Source organism: Eleutherodactylus coqui, chromosome 7, assembly GCF_035609145.1.
Source record: "Eleutherodactylus coqui strain aEleCoq1 chromosome 7, aEleCoq1.hap1, whole genome shotgun sequence".
In the NCBI taxonomy this organism is placed as follows: Eukaryota; Metazoa; Chordata; class Amphibia; order Anura; family Eleutherodactylidae; genus Eleutherodactylus; species Eleutherodactylus coqui.
In genome coordinates, this window is record NC_089843.1 from 94,949,250 (window position 1) to 94,967,570 (window position 18,321).

Sequence of the window (18,321 nt, forward strand, 5' to 3'; positions counted from 1 at the left end):
TATGGAATAGTCTGAGGGCTCAGGCATCCTGTTATGCAATGTTTGTCTGAAGCAGCCAAGAGAGATGGAATAACAGGATCCAAGATAATTAAAACACTTTTGAGAATTGAGGCCTCCTAGTGTTGTGAAACGCGATCATAAAGGGAATGGAGTCAGCGCGTGCTTAAAAGTCTTTTCTGTGCTCCACCTAAAGGTCTTAAAAAAATGATTGTAGTCAAATCTGTAACTTTGCTGACACCCAATCCTTAAAGTGAACCTGTCACTATGGGCAGCATGGACCCCCGACAGATATGCCCATTCGGTCCATGTATGTTATATTATGAAACGCTGATGTGTTTCAGAGAAAACATACTTAGAAGTTTGACTTGGAGCTCAGCTGGAATGGAGCTCTGAGTCAAAGAGACTGGCCATGCCAGACTCTCTCCGCCCATGTCATCAAGACTGACAGAGGAGCTGTGACTCTTGATGCTGTGCATGGGGAGAGACGGGCGTTGCCTGCCCCTTTGACTCCAGAGCTCTCAGAGTTGAGCTTCGAGTTAAACTTCTAAGTATGTTTTTTTTCCGAAATGTTGTAGCCTTTTAAGAAAAAAACATACATGGATTAAATTGGCATATCTGTCCCGGGTTTATGATGTCCATGGTTCAGGCTTAATGAACCTGGTGACGGGTTAATCTACTAAACAGGCTATCCCACATTACGTGATTAATAAATTGCTTCTTGAGCCCAAAAAGTTATTATCATGTAAAGTACCAGAATAGGAGCCATTTTTCAATAATGAGTCCAAGATACCCTCTCTACATCTGTAAGTCCTGTTCAGACCTGTCAGTAAACCTGACAGACCCAAAGACTAAAGCCGCATTTACACGCAACAATTATCGCTCAAAATTTGTTCAAACGATGGCATTTGAGTGATAATCGTTGCTTGTAAACGCTTCCATCTTGCACTCTTCGGCTGAATGATGAATTTTAGGTGAGCATAAAATCCATTATTCAGCCGGAGAGAGATAGCAGGAACTGCACGCTGTGTTCTGCATGGGAGCAGCTGATTGCATTTTATTTAGCTGACAGCCCATGTCAGCCAGTGGGAAGACAATGTAGCTAAGTGCAAAGTACAGACCACATGCTGGGATTTGCAAACAGCTGCTAGACGCTGATTTACATGCAAATAAAGCTGATAAAGTGCGATGGGCATTAGTACCCAATCGTACTTTATGCAAAATGATCACTAGAATTGTCAATCTTTCAATTGTTTGAAAGATTATCTTTGCATGTAAATGAGCCTTTAGAGAAGAGACAGGATGAATGACATGTAAAACTTGGGGAATAACAAAGTTGCCAAAGGGGCTAGGCTGTTTAACAGAAAGGAGAAATAAATAGAAACAAGACCTAGTTCTACCCCTATATCTGCCCTAACTGAACCTGCCAAAGGAGCACAGCACCCACCATGAAAAGGGCGACTCCACAACTGGAACCTGGTTAGATTCGCTGACTGTCCCTGTATGAAATGAGGGAGAAAAGGCAGATAACAGGAAAAAGACATATAAACAAAATCAACAATGACAAAACTTTGTAACCTAAATGCGGTGATATATAGGCTTATAAGGAAGAGAGAGGGCGTTAAAAGTGCTTGATTTTTCAAGCAAGTGAGCAAGTGAAGTCGGTTTTAAGGGTGAGATGGTGCTCATAGTTTCAGGGCTATTACCCATGTTGACAATGGAGCATTGGCTCAAGGCCCCACATTCCCTTATCTTCAAGAGTCAGCGCTATGACGTGGTATATGCCGTGACATGTGACTAACGCTAGCCTATCACTGCAACCTGGGATAGGCTAGCTCCAGTGCTTGTCAAGTGTCACCACGTGCCTGCACTGATCCTGGAAGAAAGAAAAGAAGAAAACTGGTCTGTAGCAGCTTGCGTATCACTGTGCAGGAGGTGAGTGTACAGCCTTATTTTAACCAGTAGGAAAGTAGCTGTATCTCTTAAGGGGGTAGTAAGGAAGGTATTATTAATAATGGTGGGAAGAAGAGGTGGAATTATTAATAACAGGGGCAGAAAAGGCAGTATTAATGATTATGGGGGCAGAAAATATGGCATCATTACTTACAGGGCAGAAAAGGCAACATTATTAATTATGGAGACAGAAATGGAAGCATTATTATCAACGGGGCAGAAAAGACGACATTACAGGGGCAGAAAGGGCAGCATTAATAATAACGGGAACAGAAAATGTAGCATTATTAATAATGGGGGCAGAATAGATGACATTATTACCCACAGGGCAGAAAAAGTGGCATTATTAATCACAGGAACAAAAAAGGTGGCATTATTAATGGGGGGCAAAAAAAGTGTTATTATTAATTACAGTGGCAGCAAACAAGGCATTAGTAATTACAGGAGCAGAAATAGTGGTATTATTAGCTACGGGAGCAAAAAAGATGACATTATTAATTACAAGGGAAGAAAAGGTGGCATTATTAATAATGGGGACAAAAAAGGCAGCATTATTACTCACAGGGCAGAAAAGATGGCATGATTAATAATGGGGTCAGCAAAGGTGGCATTACCCATGCAGTTGCAGAAAAGGTGGCATTAATAAATACGGAGCAGAATAGGTGGGGGCAGCAATGGTACCATTATTACGAATAGTGGCAGTTTACCTGCAGGGGCAGAAAGGTGTCATTTTTACCTACGGGAGCAGAAGTGGTGGCCTTATCTATTACGGGGGCAGAAAGAATATCCTTATTTATTTTGGGAGCTGAAGAGGGGCAGTATTAATTAAGGGGGAAGGAAATACATCAGTATTAATTATGGGGCAGAATTGGCAGCATTAGTACTTACAGGAGCAGTTTACCTACAGGGGTAGAAAAGATGGTGTTTTTACCTATGCGGATACAAAAGGCAGCATTATTTATTATGAGGGTAGAAATGGAGGCATTTATAGTTACAGGGGCAGAAGAGGTTGCATTATTACCTAGGGGGCAGACAGGTTGATGTTATCGACTGTAGGGGCATAATAGTTGACATTACTAATAATGGGGGCAGAAAAGGTGGCATTATTAATAACCAGGACAGCAAAGGTAACATTATTATGAATAGCAGCGGTTTACCTGCAGGGGAAGAGAAGGCGGCATTTTTGAAGTGGTGGCCTTATTTATTATGAGGGCAGAAAGAGCGGCATTATTTATTAAGTAAGCTGAAGAGGGGCAGTATTAATTAAAAGGACAGAAAAGGCATTAGTATTAAATAATAGCTCAGATTTGGCGGCATTATTTCTTACGGGTGCAGTTTACCTACAGAGGCAGAAAAAGCAACATTTTTATATATGGGGCAGAAAAGGCAGCATTATTTATTATGGGGACAGAAATGGGGCATTATTAATTATGGAGGTAGAAATTATTACTCAAAGGGGCACAAAAAGCAGCACCTACGGTGTGGGGCCTAATTACTATTTAGGGAGTTATAAATTGAGTACAGATGTGGAAAACATAGGTAGGGAGATAGAAAAGCAATGAGCCAAAGATTTCTTTGTGTCAAATTCTGCATAGACAACTTGTGGCCAAGGAAGTCATTGTAACAGTCTGGGCAAGTATGGAAAAGAGAAGGAAGAGAGAATGACACCAATCAGAGATAACGCTTGTGATCATTGCAGGTGACTGAACTGTAATCAATGTCATTATTTCGAGCTGGTAACTGACTATTATTTAGGCTTCTTTCACATGAACGCATATCGGCCGTCCGGTTTTACGGCCGGCCGGTATGCGCTGTGATCTGATGCATTGGATTCCAATGCATCAGATCACATGGGCATATTTCTGAGACGTAAAAACGCCTGGCCAAGCCAATATAGCACCTGGCGTTTTTATGTCGGACCCAAAAGATAGTCCTGGAATTATCTTTTGGCCCGGAATACGTCGGCCGCTGCATGGGCTCCTATGGGCTCTCTCTGTTCTCCTCCCCCCCATGCAGGTTCACCTCTCTTCCTCCCCGCTCGTTTTGTGCAATGGGAGGGGGCAGGACAGGGGGGGGAGACTAAGTGCCCGAACGAAGTAAGGAAATGGACTAAGCACTGAAGTTGGTCAGCGTCTGGAAGTAATGCAAGTTAAAGAGGCCCAGCAAATCCCTGGGTGGGACGGGGAGCAGAGCCATAAGCCCCATAGTGATCATGTGGTCTGCCATCATTGGCAGCACACCACTGGTTATAAATAATGCTTCAACTTTTTGAAACTTGTAGAATCTGGTGCTAAAAATATTACTTCGGGACCTTCAAGGATCTTTTTGTTTATATGTGTCAGGCAGATAGATGTGGATTTGCTTTGCCATACACCGGTTCGACTTTGGGCTATCTGAGGAGGCTGCATTTGAGGAATCTTAGTTTTCACACTTGACACCTCCAAGTAGGATATGATCTTTGCTGTGGGGTCCCTAAGCCATTATACTTACAGTCCCGGTAGTGTGGGTGCTGACTAAGGTTGGGACATCAACACAAAAATATCGATAGTCAATAGTATCGACTATCGCTGAACAAAATTATTGTAAAATATCGGTGGAAAACTATCGATATATCAACTTTTTTAAATGCTGTATAAAAATAAAACGGGTCTAGGGTTAATAAAGCAACACAATCAACAAAAAAAAATTTTAAAACGTTAAACTGTTGAATTTATTATTAAAGGAGATGTCCCGAGGCAGCAAGTGGGTCTATACACTTCTGTATGGCCATAATAATGCACTTTGTAATGTACATTGTGCATTAATTATGAGCCATACAGAAGTTATAAAAAGTTTTATACTTACCTGCTCCGTTGCTGGCGTCCTCGTCTCCATGGTGCCGGCTAATTTTCGCCCTCCGATGGCCAAATTAGCCGCGCTTGCGCAGTCCGGGTCTTCTCCTCTTCTCTATGGGGCTCCGTGTAGCTCCGTGTAGCTCTGCCCCGTCACGTGCCGATTCCAGCCAATCAGGAGGCTGGAATCGGCAATGGACCGCACAGAAGCCCTGCGGTCCATGAAGACAGAGGATCCCGGCGGCCATCTTCAGCAGGTGAGTATGAAGACGCCGGACCGCCGGGATTCAGGTAAGCGCTGTGCGGGTGGTTTTTTTAACCCCTGCATCGGGGTTGTCTCGCGCCGAACGGGGGGGGGGGTTTAAAAAAAAAAAAACCCGTTTCGGCGCGGGACATCTCCTTTAACTTATAACTATTAATAACATGAAAATATATTAAAGTTACAAATGAAAATAAAAAATTACAGATGAAACATATAATTAAAATTAGGTATAGGAAAAGAAGTTTATCATTGGCCTCAATAATCGTTATCTAATGAGCCAAGAAATATTACTTTGTTCGCATACTCTCCCTTCAAAATGCTCCTTTGAGCAGACATGACCGGGAGTGCAAAAAGATGATTGGAGGTAAACACGCTGAAACAAGGTCCTGCCAGCTACAAGGAAGCCAGAAGCTGGCCGCTGGACCTGAGGGGATGTGAGCGTGATCTCTGTGTGTTTGTGGGGCTGCGTGCCCTGCATTTTTTCAAGTTGCCGCATGTAAACAATACAGGGCCTGGTAACGCTAACGCAATTGTAATTCCGTTAGATGGGTCTCCTATCTTTTCTATGAGCACTGCGTTCGCGTTAGACACTGAGCGCACAACATGTCGCGTCTCCTTTTCTGGACGCGATCTTCGTGTGTTCAGCGCAGCCCTCCATCTGCATGTGGAGATGCTTTCATTTAGAAAGCATTGCCCACAGCCATCGCGTTAGACGCAAGCGTTCAGAGCCTGCGTCTAACTCCATGAACAAAAGTATGTGGAAAAGGGGCCGAAGACCACACTTTTTCTGAGACTCGTTTTGCCTGGAGCAAACCTTATTGGTGACAAAGAGTCACCTCACACTTTCCAAAAGTTTCTACAACTTGTTTACAAGTTCATTAGTGTCTCGAGCAAAACTACATCCTGTACCAACACAAAGAAGGGCAGGATGTAAAGAAGGAAAATATGGTCACTAGACCACAAGACACGATTCTGCTTTACAAAAATCAATATTATATCGCCTTAAACCATCAATGTTACCGATATATCGGACATAACAATATCGATGAAGAGTATCGCCAACGCATTAGCCATATATCGATATATCAGTTTTCGATGTCCCAACCCTAGCGCTGACACTACCCCTGGCAGAGGTGCCTTAACTGATAGTGTGAAGAGGTGCATATTCAGAGAACAGGCTTTAGTCAGGGCTGGCGACACAGGTACAATAACGAGGTCCAGGCAGAAGGTCAGGCAGGCATCAGTAACGAAGTCCAGAATACAGAACTGAGGTCAGGGGCCCAGAAGTCAAAATCCTGAGGAACATAGACAAAGGTCAGAAGTGGAATGTACAAATGGGAACTTTTTCACAATGACTTATTAGATCAAACACTTAGGTATCCTTTATAGGGGAGGATGCCTAATATAGCAGGACCTGCATGGGGAATGGTGGGGGATATATTTAGGGCATATGCATTGGCTCTTTCAAACAGAGGGTGAGAGTGTGCACGGTCTATGGGCAGAAAACAGAAGGGGTCCGAGAATGGTTTGCAGAATGTGGAAGTTGGTAGTACCCTACCATGGCCCATGTTATAGGGGAACCAGCAGAGCGGTGGCGGTGCGCTGTGACAATAAGCATTGTATATATTGTTTTAACGATACTTCATGTCTGTCGTAAAATAAATGAACACTAATTTCAATCTAAATTCCCTGCATATAACCTATGTATGGTTCTCTCCTTTTTTCCTCTGTCATTAGATATTTGTATATTTAGTACCTACGCTGATATAAAGGTTACTATTGTCTTAGTTAAACACCGTATACTATACACCATAGTTTTATAGCGACATCTAGTGGTTACCCCATGTTTTATGTAATTTGCAGCATTCTCAGCTAATGTGTGGCTAGTGGGATTTAGAAAATAAAACCCATAAAATACGAGTAAGGCCCAATGCCTACGGACGGAAATTCCGCACTGCCATTGGATTGCATTCGCTGATGCAATCCTATGCTGACAGACACGATTTGACCGTGTGAAAACTCGCGTGGTATTAAAATTGCGGCATCTCCTATTTCTGTGCGGGCCTCATAAAAGCTCGCACAGAAATGTCACCGCTGACACGCCAGCTCTGCTCTGCACGGCTGTGCGCCAGCCGGCACATCGCAGAGCGGAGATAAGATGCCAGACAGGTAAGCGGGAGGTCAATGTCAGGGCACGGGTCGCATCCCGCTGCATGAATCTCGCAGTCGGAATCCAACCCGGCCGTGGACATGAGGCCTTAGTGTGTTTAACCCCACGCCAAAAGTATATACCAAGTAGCTGCAACCGTTAGAAGGCCACTACCCCAGCCAACCGGGACAAATGAAATGCGAGAGCAATACTGAGCAATCGGTGCGCTAAACTTGATAAGCATGCCTATATTAGTACAACCATGAAAAGAGGCATGTAGAATTCAGCAGGATAGAGTACTAAAATGACAATGGAGATAAAAAAGCAATACGGCAATATTACAAATGCAGGGGAAAGTGACAGTGAAAGTAAAAAACAAAAAGAACAACAATATACCAATGTAAGAAACACTCACCAAGCAGCGGCAGGTGGAGGACAAGAGCAGAAGGCAATGACCAGTAGTTTAGAAAAAAAAAAGAGCACACATGTGTGCCGCAGCCACTCCGGTCGGTAGCGGCTGCATACTGAGATGCATACACAGACACTGCGGGCTGGGGGTGACCAGGCTCACACATGTGCTCTGTGCTGTTTTTTCTAAACTGCTGGTCATTGCTGGGGGTTCCTACATACGGTGACATTGACCAATCAGTGTTGATAATATTAGACAGTATAGGACACACCCCTTTGGCAAGCAGAAGAGCAACATAGAGTTGTCAGCTTATTTATAAATATTTGGGAGGGATGAATGCTGCAGACTGCGCTATTTGTTATGGAAAAATAACTACCAAAACTGAAAACCCATCTAAATCAATGCAAAAAAAGAAGCACTAATTTTCATTTGAATTCCATTTTTTCTGCTCTAACAACAGAAAAAACAGACAGAATTCAAGCAGAAAATCCTGACACAGATGTGAACAAGCCCTTGAATGCAGCAGTATGGTTACATGTTATACCTCTGCCATGTGCATTATCCACCTGCTACTGCACATATGTGACAATTAGAGATGAGCGAACGTACTCTTTTTGGGTGTTTTTGCACTCGAGCACCGCTTTTTCCGAGTAACTGACTACTCGGACGAAAAGATTCGGGGGGCGCCGGGGGGTTGCAGGGGGGAGTGGGGAGAGAGAGAGAGCTCCCCCCTGTTCCCCACTGCTACCCCCCGCTCCACCACGCCGCCCCCGAATCTTTTCGTCCAAGTAGTCATTTACTCGGAAAAAGTGGTGCTCGAGTGCAAAAACACCCGAACAGAGTACGCTCGCTCATCTCTAGTGACAATGCATAAATCATCCGGGCGTGAAAAGCCGATCTATATATGCCGCTCTGATAAAGCCTTAAGAGCAGAATAAAAGTGATAAAATAGATTTAGTAATATCTCCATTGATTATATTGGAGCTTATTATGTTTCAGTTTGTTTGTGTTCCATCCAGCTTCAATTTTTTTTTTACAGAAGAAAAGACCATCCTGCAAGACTTTTTGTCCTACAAAAACATGGAAACTGGATGGAACAGATTTTTACTGTTTTTTTGCATTGCATTCTATCGTGAATGAAAACGATTCTGGTTGTATTCTGCTTAATAGATCCGTTTTATGGTTCATTCCTCAGAAATGTGGACGCTAATGTCAAGACAATTTTGTAGACAAATTGTGTATCCAGATACTGCATGCTGTACCCAAGTTTAGTACACTGTAAGGGCCCTTTTACACAGGCGAGCGTGATATTGGGCCACACAAAACGGCCTGATACCGCGCTTATCAATGTGTGTTTTACTCGCAGATGCAAGGCGTTTTTCAGGCATTGCTTCTGTGAAATTCTGATCATCTTGCGCGTTATTCACGCAGGTGATAGAGGATGGGAAGGGTTTCCTATTGATTTCAATGGGAAACTTGCATGCAAGTGCCATGTGATGTATGTAGGGTCGCACTGAAATCAACAGGCAATGAGTTACGAGGGACGCAAAAAAATCATATGTAGGACTGCATTCAAAAGAATAGAGTTCATATTTGCATGAATTTCGTGCATCTTGCAACGCACAAAACGTGCTCAAGAGTCACGCTCCTGTTAAAGCATCCTCGGGGCCCTTTAACACGGGCCAATAAGTTGATCAGATTCTTACATCCAGCAGGACAACAAGAACAATTGTAGTTCAATCTAAAAGCATGCGCTGACTGAACGATGCATGAATAAAACGGAATGACTGCCTGCTTACTGTGAATGGAGGCGGGCAGGAATGATCCCCAGCCCATTACGCTTCCATTCACCAGTGATGATCGTTCCCGCATAAAAGCACAGGAACAATTATTGCTGGGACGACCTGTCGGACATCTGCACCCAACAGGCCGTCTCATGTAATAGCACCCTTACTCCCAGTCATGTTTTTTTCGTAATTAGCAAGAAAATCACACTGAGGCTGGCTGCATACGAACAGGTTGGATTTCGCAAGTGGGAGCCTGCAGTGGAATCCAACCCTGTGCAGTCGCGTCTTTTCTGTACTGTGGATAGTTGTGGCAAGCCGCCGTCAGACATGCACAGTAGATTTTAAAAAAATTTTTTGTTTTTCCCGTGTCGTCGCTAGGCAGTGACGTGGGTACTCAAGGCGTATCCACAATGCTAATTGCGGATGGGCCACGGGTTGGACAGCTTTCATTGACTTCAATGGAAGTCATCCATGCAGACACCGCAGAAAAATAGAGCATGCTGCGGTTTTTCCTCCGCTTGCGGAAATCACAATTTGTTTCTGCTGGTATGCAAGAAGAATCGATTTTCCATGGCATGCTATGAACGTTATTGACTGCGGAACCACGGTGCGAATGCCGGCCGCAGATTCCGCAATGCTAATACATTCGGGTGCAGGCGGCCATACAGTAAACTATTATAACCCACCTGTCATGGACGGGACATAAGCTGCAATTTTTTATCATTATATATGGACAGTATAAAGACAAAAAAGTTGCCAGACATCAAGTTGGAAATGGGCTGACTTCAGTTCTGGCAACAGCGATCAACAATTCCAATATGGCTGCCTCCGGTGACCAGTTTTGCCATGTGCTTATCAAATCTGTGACGTTTTCGGAATTATTTCCTGTGTTAAAGGACAAGGAGGGTGACCTCTGACCTGAAAAGCATATATTTCTGATTTCATGTTCTGCTGATTATTTTGGTGTGCGATGTCCATTGTTCTTGATATTGTGTTTCCATGACAATCATCATTTTACAGACGGGACTACATTGTCACAAACTCTGTTCCCATTGTTTCCCACGTAAGTTTTTACAAAATTACCGGTAAATATGGGTCTAAAAACAGGCAAAGAGAGGCAGGATTTATGTGACTAAGAAAATACGAAGAAACGTGAGCGGCTACATTGCTTATAGGAAGCCTGTCGCCAGGCATGAGACCGTAAACTAAGTAATGGCGCTGATACGACAGGTTCCCTGGAGTCCGGGGGGTATTTCTTATACTTACCTGGCCCCCTCGATCCAGCGCTGTCATCCCCGAAAGTCAGTGTGGACCATGCAGCCGGACCGCAGCCTGCACGCTGGACGTGCGCACGCCCATTGATTGCTTTTTCTGTTTTGAAATGTAAAAAAGAAGAATCTTTTAATCATGAATATAAGTACAGAGATGTAAACCAACGGCGCCTTTAACCCCTTAATGCCACAGAATATACATTTACTTCCTGGGTGTGGGAGGTCTATAAGAATGGGATGGCGACCGGATCCAGCTGCATACAAGGCGGGGGCGTGCAGGCACCCTACTGCCACAGCTACGGGCGGCATATTTGGTATCGCCGCGTCTGTAAAAGTTCAATCTATCGAAGTAATGCATTTTTTTATTCTGCACTAGCTTACCCGTCGCGCGTTGCTGCGAAGACAGACAGACATACATTCATTCGTTTTTATATATCTAGATAACAACCAATCACAGTGCAGCTTTCATGTTACCTCAGTGGTATAATATATAACAACCAATCACAGCACAGCTTTCATGTTACCTTAGCAGTATAAAATATAACAACCAATCACAGCGCAGCTTTCATGTTACCTCAGGAGTAAGAGAAATAACAACCAATCACAGCGCAACTTTTATTCTGCCTCAGCAATATAAAAAATAGCAACCAATCACAGCGCAGCTTTCATGTTACCTCAGTGGTATAATATATAACAACGAATCGCAGCACAGCTTTCATGTTACCATAGCAGTATAAGAAATAGCAGCCAATCACAGCACAGCTTTCATGTTACCTCTGCGGTATTATATATAGCAACCAATCACAGCACAGCTTTCATGTTACCTCAGCAGTATAAGAAATAGCAACCAATCACAGCACAGCTTTCATGTTACCTCAGCATTCTCAATATCCAGCAATTGTCTTGCGAAACGTTCGGCGGATGCATCATTTTCTGGTTGAACACTCATCCCATTGCTCGTAATGCCTTTTGCTTTCGTGCTTGAGATGGAAATCAAACGATCTTTGTCTGGGGGGCATAACTGTCGACGATGCTCGCACGTGCGCCACCTATCGTAGGATAGATGTACTATGCCAGTAATCTTCCCAGGAGTGTAATCAGCAACTTCCCAAAGTCTCTTGGCGATTGGATGAATGGTGTAGTAATGCATAAAGGACAGACAGACAGACAGACATTCATTTATATATATCAGGAAGTGAGAGAATTACATTCCGTACGTAAAATTTGGATGCTAATTGTTTTGCGCATAGAATTGAATAATCGAGTTGGGACCCATTAGCTTTTCCTATTTATGACAATCAATGCCCGTGCCAAATTTCAAGTTTCTATGTGAGAAAATTACATTCCGTACGTAAAATTTGGACGCTAATTCTTTTGCGCATAGAATTTAATAATTGAGTTGGGACCTATTAGCTTTTCCTATTTATGACATAATCAATGCTCGTGCCAAATTTCACGTTTCTATGACACCGGAAAGTGAGAAAATTACATTCCGTACGTAAAATTTGGACGCTAATTCTTTTGCGCTAGAATTGAATAATCGAGTTGGGACCCATTAGCTTTTCCTATTTATGACATAATCAATGCTCTTGCCAAATTTCAAGTTTCTATGACACCGGGAAGTGAGAGAATTAGTGGCAGTGATGGAAATCGAATGATCTACGTGGGGGGCGTAACTGTCGACGACGCTCGCACGCGCGCCATTTATCGTAGGATATTTGTACCATGCCTATAATCTTCCCAGGAGTGTACTCAACAACTTCCCAAAGTTTCATGGCGATCGGATGAATGGTGTAGTAGCACACAGACAGACAGACAAACAGACAGACAGACACGCATACATTCAATTTTATATATATAGATGGTGAACATCGTCAGAAAAAAAAATGCAAGAATTGTGCTTTTTTTGTTCCCCCAGTCTCTAAGAAAAAATGTAACAAAAGGTGATCTAAAAATTGCATGTAATCATACATGGTACGACTAGAAATGACAGGACGTCCAGCAGAAAATGAGCCCCGCACAACTGTGTCCACGGAGAGATAAAGAAGTTATGGCTGTCAGAAGACGGTGGCAGGAAATCATTCTATTTTTTCCAAAGATATTTTATTTTTTTTAGAGCAGTACAACAAAAATAAAACTTTATAATTTTTTTTACATTTCTCTTCACTTAGAAATTTGTAAAAGTATTTCAGTACATTAAATGGAACCATTAAAAGAAATAAAAAAATAAAACTTGTCCCGCAAAAAAAAACCAAGCCATTAGACATATACTGCAATGGAAAAATAAAAGTTATGATTTTTGGAAAGTGAGGAAGAAAAGCCGAAAATGAAAAAAAAACAATGGCCGCGTTCTTAATGGGTTAAAAATATAGAACGCATTCTGCAAAGAACAAACCGTCGCACAGCCACGTCAAAAAATAAAAAGTCTACGTATCTTGGAAGACGGGGATGAAAAAACAAAGCCGAGAAAAAAATATTAACTGGCAGTCGTCAAACAGGTTAATTCCAGCAAGTGCATTATAATAAGCGACTGGTATAATAAACAAGTCCTAATATTCTGTGTACAGCCCCTACACAGGCAGAGCTGCATGCAGCCACAACCTTCACTTCCACTCTACAGCCATGTAGACCTTGGGATCCGCTCCCTGCGTTCACCACTCCCTACCTCCAGGTGGCGCTGTGCTGCGGGACAACGCTTTCCTGACAGAGGTCACGTGACTGAGAGCAGTTTTTTCCCGCCTTCTCTTCCTTCTCCGCCGCTTCTGTGGTTGCTGAGGTAACCGGCGTGTTTCCGTAGCGCGTCAACTTGCAGGATTGTTTCCCAATATGGCGGACTGCTAGCTGAAAGGAAGGAGTAGTGAAGGAGGCCGGAGGCTGTGCTAGGTGAGTGTGCGGCTGTACGGAGGGGCTGGGCCCTGTGTCTCGGTACCGGCGGTGGGGGAAGAGCCTGCAGCCGCAGACCTGTGCTCGGTAATGGAGCTCCCTGCGCCCAATTGTGTGTTGTGCTGAGACTTGTAGTACCACACAGCAGCAGGTCTGGTGCAATGGTGTGCAGGCTGTGGCTGTAGGACTACATGTGCCAGCATGTCTCCGAGCCCAGGCTGCTCCCTGCCTTGTGATGGAAGGGCTGCACAGAAGTAAACATGAAAAATGTCTGCGGTGCTGATTACATGTGTGATGGTGACGAAACGGCCGTATCTGCAGCGATGAATCCCCGGCCGGTGGTCCTCGGGGGCCACTATTACAGGGGAGCCCCCCAGCAACACGCGGAGTAGCCATACACAGTGTAACGGCAGCGTCTTCATCCGCACCCACAGAGACTGGGGCCTTGTAGACCTGCATTCATACACGGGGTTTAGCACTGTGATTCTCGAGCGCGGTCTCTATTTTGGTACGTTTTTGCCCTTTTTACACCCCATCACAATGACTGGGTGCGTTAAACAGCGCTGTGACATGCCTTTATAAATAGTGATAAAAGTTGGCAGTATGCCCTCTCCCCTTCTGTGTTCCGTCTGTCGTCACTAAGTCCCCCTCAGTGTAGTTCGGCACCTTGTATTTTGCGGGACGAGTTGTAGTTTATTATGGGAATCCGTTTTGGCTGAATGTTGTTGTTGGCCGTTTAGTCGTTCACGACCCTCGGCGACCTTACAGCTGAGCTCCCTCCATGTTTTTCGGTTTTGCGCTGCTTCTGTCAGTTGTGTGATATCCATGCCAGTATCAGCTCTGACAGTATCAGCCATCGTGTCCTTTTGGCTGCTGAGTCTTCTTTTGCCACGGATCTGCCCATGCATTATAGATTTTTCTAGTGATTCTGCTCACATTATTTGGCTGTGCGATATAACTGCACAAGAAAAACCGATTGCGCTGTGTTCTATCTTGGAGCAAAATGTGATTGTTCTCAGCAAGAGAAACGACGTAATCTTGTAGATATGATACCTTTTAATGGCTAACAAAAATACATGATGTAATAATAGCGAGCTTTCGTACCAACGCAGGGTACTTCTTCCGGCTTATGGATTGGATCTGAAGAGGCATGCATATTTATACATACTTATAACATACATACTTATGACAAGGCACAGATATGGATGTGATTGGTTCGCACTTAAAAGGAATTCTGCAACTAGACACTGATAGCGGAGTGAAAGTTTTATGGTCCCTAAATTACTGTTGGAGGGGGGAAAGGTCAACAGTTGCAGAATTCCTTTTAAGAGAGGGGTGTCAGGGGGCGGGGCAGAGAGGGGTGTCAGGGGGCGGGGCAGAGAGGGGTGTCAGGGGGCGGGGCAGAGAGGGGTGTCAGGGGGCGGGGCAGAGAGGGGTGTCAGGGGGCGGGGCAGAGAGGGGTGTCAGGGGGCGGGGCTTATCACAACGTATCATTTTACCTCCGTCAGAATTATAAAAAGTATAGGGCCGTTTCAAAAAAGACAGGTAACAATTTCTGCGCCATTTCCACATCTATAAAAGTCAAAATCCGTACTATTGGCAAGTGGCTGCTTTTTTTTAAGCTGATCTCATACTATGTAGCGGGCGCTCCCCATTACCTACTTCCAACAGATTCCTGCGGTCAGTGCTCCCCAGCTCCTAGCGGCTTGTAGTGACCTTACCTGACCAGCGGCACTGGAAGCTGGGGAGTGCTGACATCTGGAACCCTTTTGGAGGAGGTGAGGTGAAGCGCATGAAATCAGCTGTGGAAAAGCCGCTGATTGCCAGTTGTACGGATTTCTACTGTTTTGTGGATGTGGAAATGCTGCAGAATTTCTGCCACACATAAAGGTACTGAAAGTCAGTTTGAGGTATGCTGCAACGTGCACAGTGGCCCCAGTAGTAGTGAGCGGGCCCCAACAGTGGCCCCAGTAATAGTGATTGACCCTAGTAGTAATAGAACCCCCCCCCCCCCCCTCCCCCGAAACCAATATGCTTATTTTAGTCTTCTGAGTGCCTCTGCTTTGCGCTGCTGCGGCAGAAGCGTGCACACTTGGACCCTTCCTCCCTCTCCTCTGGCTGAACTAGACTTGCTGTTTCCGTAACGCCTAGCAAGGCCGTCAGGGAAACGAACCATGGGTTTTTCCTTTCAGCCAGGGAACATTGAAATGGGAATACCCCTTTAATGGGTGGGTGGTAAATGGTTTATAACATTCCCTACACTTAAAGTGGTTTTCAACGGAAATAGTCATTATGACCTATCAGCCAGATAGGTCATCAATAGTTGAACGGCCGGGGTCCACCTCTCGGGACCCCAACCTATCAGATGAGCGGACGCATGGTGTCAGCACCTCAAATAGAGAGGTCAGCGTAGAAGCAGCGGAGGCCTCTGCTCCGACATCTATGTAGTGGCTGGTGCTTGTAACTGCAGGTACAGCTCTCATTGAAATCAATGGGAGCCATTCCTGCAGTTTCAAGCACTGGAAACTACACATAGGTCGTCGCAGAGGCCTCCGCTGCTTCTGCTCTAACCTCTGTATTTGCGGCGCTGACAGCATGTGCCCGCTCAGCTGAAAAGTCGGGGTCCTGAGCGGCACACCCCAGCCTATTTCCCTGGAAAACCCCTTTAAGCAACCTTTCCCTTTAACATCCTGTGGATTTTGGGCACCACTAGGTATGCAGATTTCTGGTGTAAGCACATTGTACTTGGCCCAATATGGCACCTGCCAACATGCTTTTTCACGTTGAGTTGTTTTTATGGCATAACCGCCTCCTATCACTACAGTAAGTAGGATCGGTAAGTGTTTCCAGTTGTTTTAAATGGGGAAACTTCGCATTGCACTCGTGTCAATGTGTTTTACTGCCATATTGAAAACAATGGGCGGTGAGTTCCGAGGAACCCAAAAAGATAGTACATACTTATTTTCTGCGGAATGAGTTTGCGCTATCCAAATTTCTTATTATTATGGTCCCCGCAATGCGTCTTGGGAAAACATCGCTCATGTATGAATCCATCTAAAAGAATGGGGTTTATGTTTGTGCGAGATTCTCTACCATGTTAACTCGCTTAAGGGTCTGCGAATCAGAGTTTCACAAGGCTTGTCATCAGATCTGCTACCATCCACGCCCAATGCCTATGTAGAACACATGAACCGACGGTCTAAGTGAAGTCACTGCTTCTCCTATTGTCCCTTTTACTGGCAGCGAATAGAACATGTAATGTGCGTGATCTGTGCAGGACGGCACACGGACAGGTCTGTGTTGTCACTGCGATTCTGGGGTGCAACACACACGCCCTTAATGAGCGTTCACACAGCATTTTTGTAGATGCTTTGGGGTTCCTATGGGGGTGGCTCTTACTGTCACTACTAAAATGATACGTTGTCCCTAGTGCATGGGGCTAATGCTTGGGTTTTTCCATGGAACATGCTATCTGCAGTAGGAATCGGGTCGTGCTCACACAGCAGATTTTTACTCATTCTGTGGCAAATCCACATCCCATTACTTCCAATGGTTACAGCGTGGTTGTCATGTCTTCTGCATGTGGAATCTGTGCTGGCAATTCCACACCTGGATTTGGCCACTAAAAACGATTAAATCCACATGTGGATCTGCCACCAGAGGTCTGTATAGCTGCAGATTTCTACCCATTTTTAAGGCCTCATGTCCACGGGTTCGCGCGGTTTACCTGTGCAGAATCCTGCAGCGGATTCCACCCGGCCCGCAGACATGAGGCCAGAAAATACAATATGCTTGCATGTCTAGACGCTGCGGGGCTCTCCTCTGTGGCGGCTAAATATTCTTTCTTCTGCACGGCGGGTGTGCTAGGGACGCTGGTGGTGTGCCAGGCGCATGTGCCGCGCTGTCTTTTTTATTTTTTTTTTAACCCCTGCTTTCCCGCGGCACGGACACAGTGACAGCTGCATTTGTACCGCGGATCTGGACGGCTTCCATTGGCTTCAGTGGAAGCCACGGGAGCTGTCCTTGTGGGAAAACCACAGAAAAATGGAGCATACTGCGGTTGTTTTCCCATGCGTGTGATCAGCACGCCGGGGGGAAATGACATCCGCAGGGATTTAATTACCTGCGGGTGCCCAATGATTCCCTATGGGTGGGGATTGCATGCATGGGAAGCCTGCATGGTTTTTAAAATTTAATTTTTGCCGTGGACATGAGGCCTAAAGCTGGAGTCTGTGTGGGGAATGCCATGGCGGTGTGAATGGAGTGTCCGGCGGATCTCTGCTGTGGGTCCTCCTGCAGACGCACCTTGGATGTGTTACCGGCGAATATGGGGGGTGAACACACCCTCAAGTGACAAACCTATAAGGCCACCCCACCACACTGGGTGGTTCTGCAGAGCGTGAACTGCTTTATAATGGATGTGTGTTAGGTGGAGAAGCAGAGGCCCCAACTATGCTTTATTCATAGCACTGGGCTCCCTATGTGGAGACGAGAGGCCTTATGAGCCCCCTAAGGCTGGGGTCACATGGGACGTATTCCCGGCAGAAATCTTGCGGTTTGGCCGCAGTGAAAAAACGCGAGATTTCCGCCAGGATAGTGCTGCTTCAAATCCTTTGGCACTGAGCCGCGGGTTTTAAAGCGGCTTGGACGCACGCTTTTCCGCTTAGGCCGGCGCTCCCATAGAGGAAAGTGCGGCTGCAGCAGAAAAAAAAAAGAAGGGCGTGCGGCTGGCGAATCGACGCTGCAGCACCGGCTTTCCCGCGACGGATTCGCCGTACC

General features: G+C 45.2%; 1 protein-coding gene across 6 annotated transcripts in view; it reads left to right on the forward strand.

The window, feature by feature from the left end:
• Positions 1-13,393: 13,393 nt before the first annotated feature.
• Positions 13,394-18,321, forward strand: part of PCM1 (pericentriolar material 1) — a 116,820-nt gene continuing 111,892 nt past the window's right edge. For all 6 annotated transcript variants that reach the window (XM_066573411.1, XM_066573413.1, XM_066573414.1 and 3 more), the window contains exon 1: positions 13,394-13,542. The gene's annotated coding sequence lies outside the window, so the exon portion shown is untranslated. The remainder of the gene's footprint in view (positions 13,543-18,321) is intronic.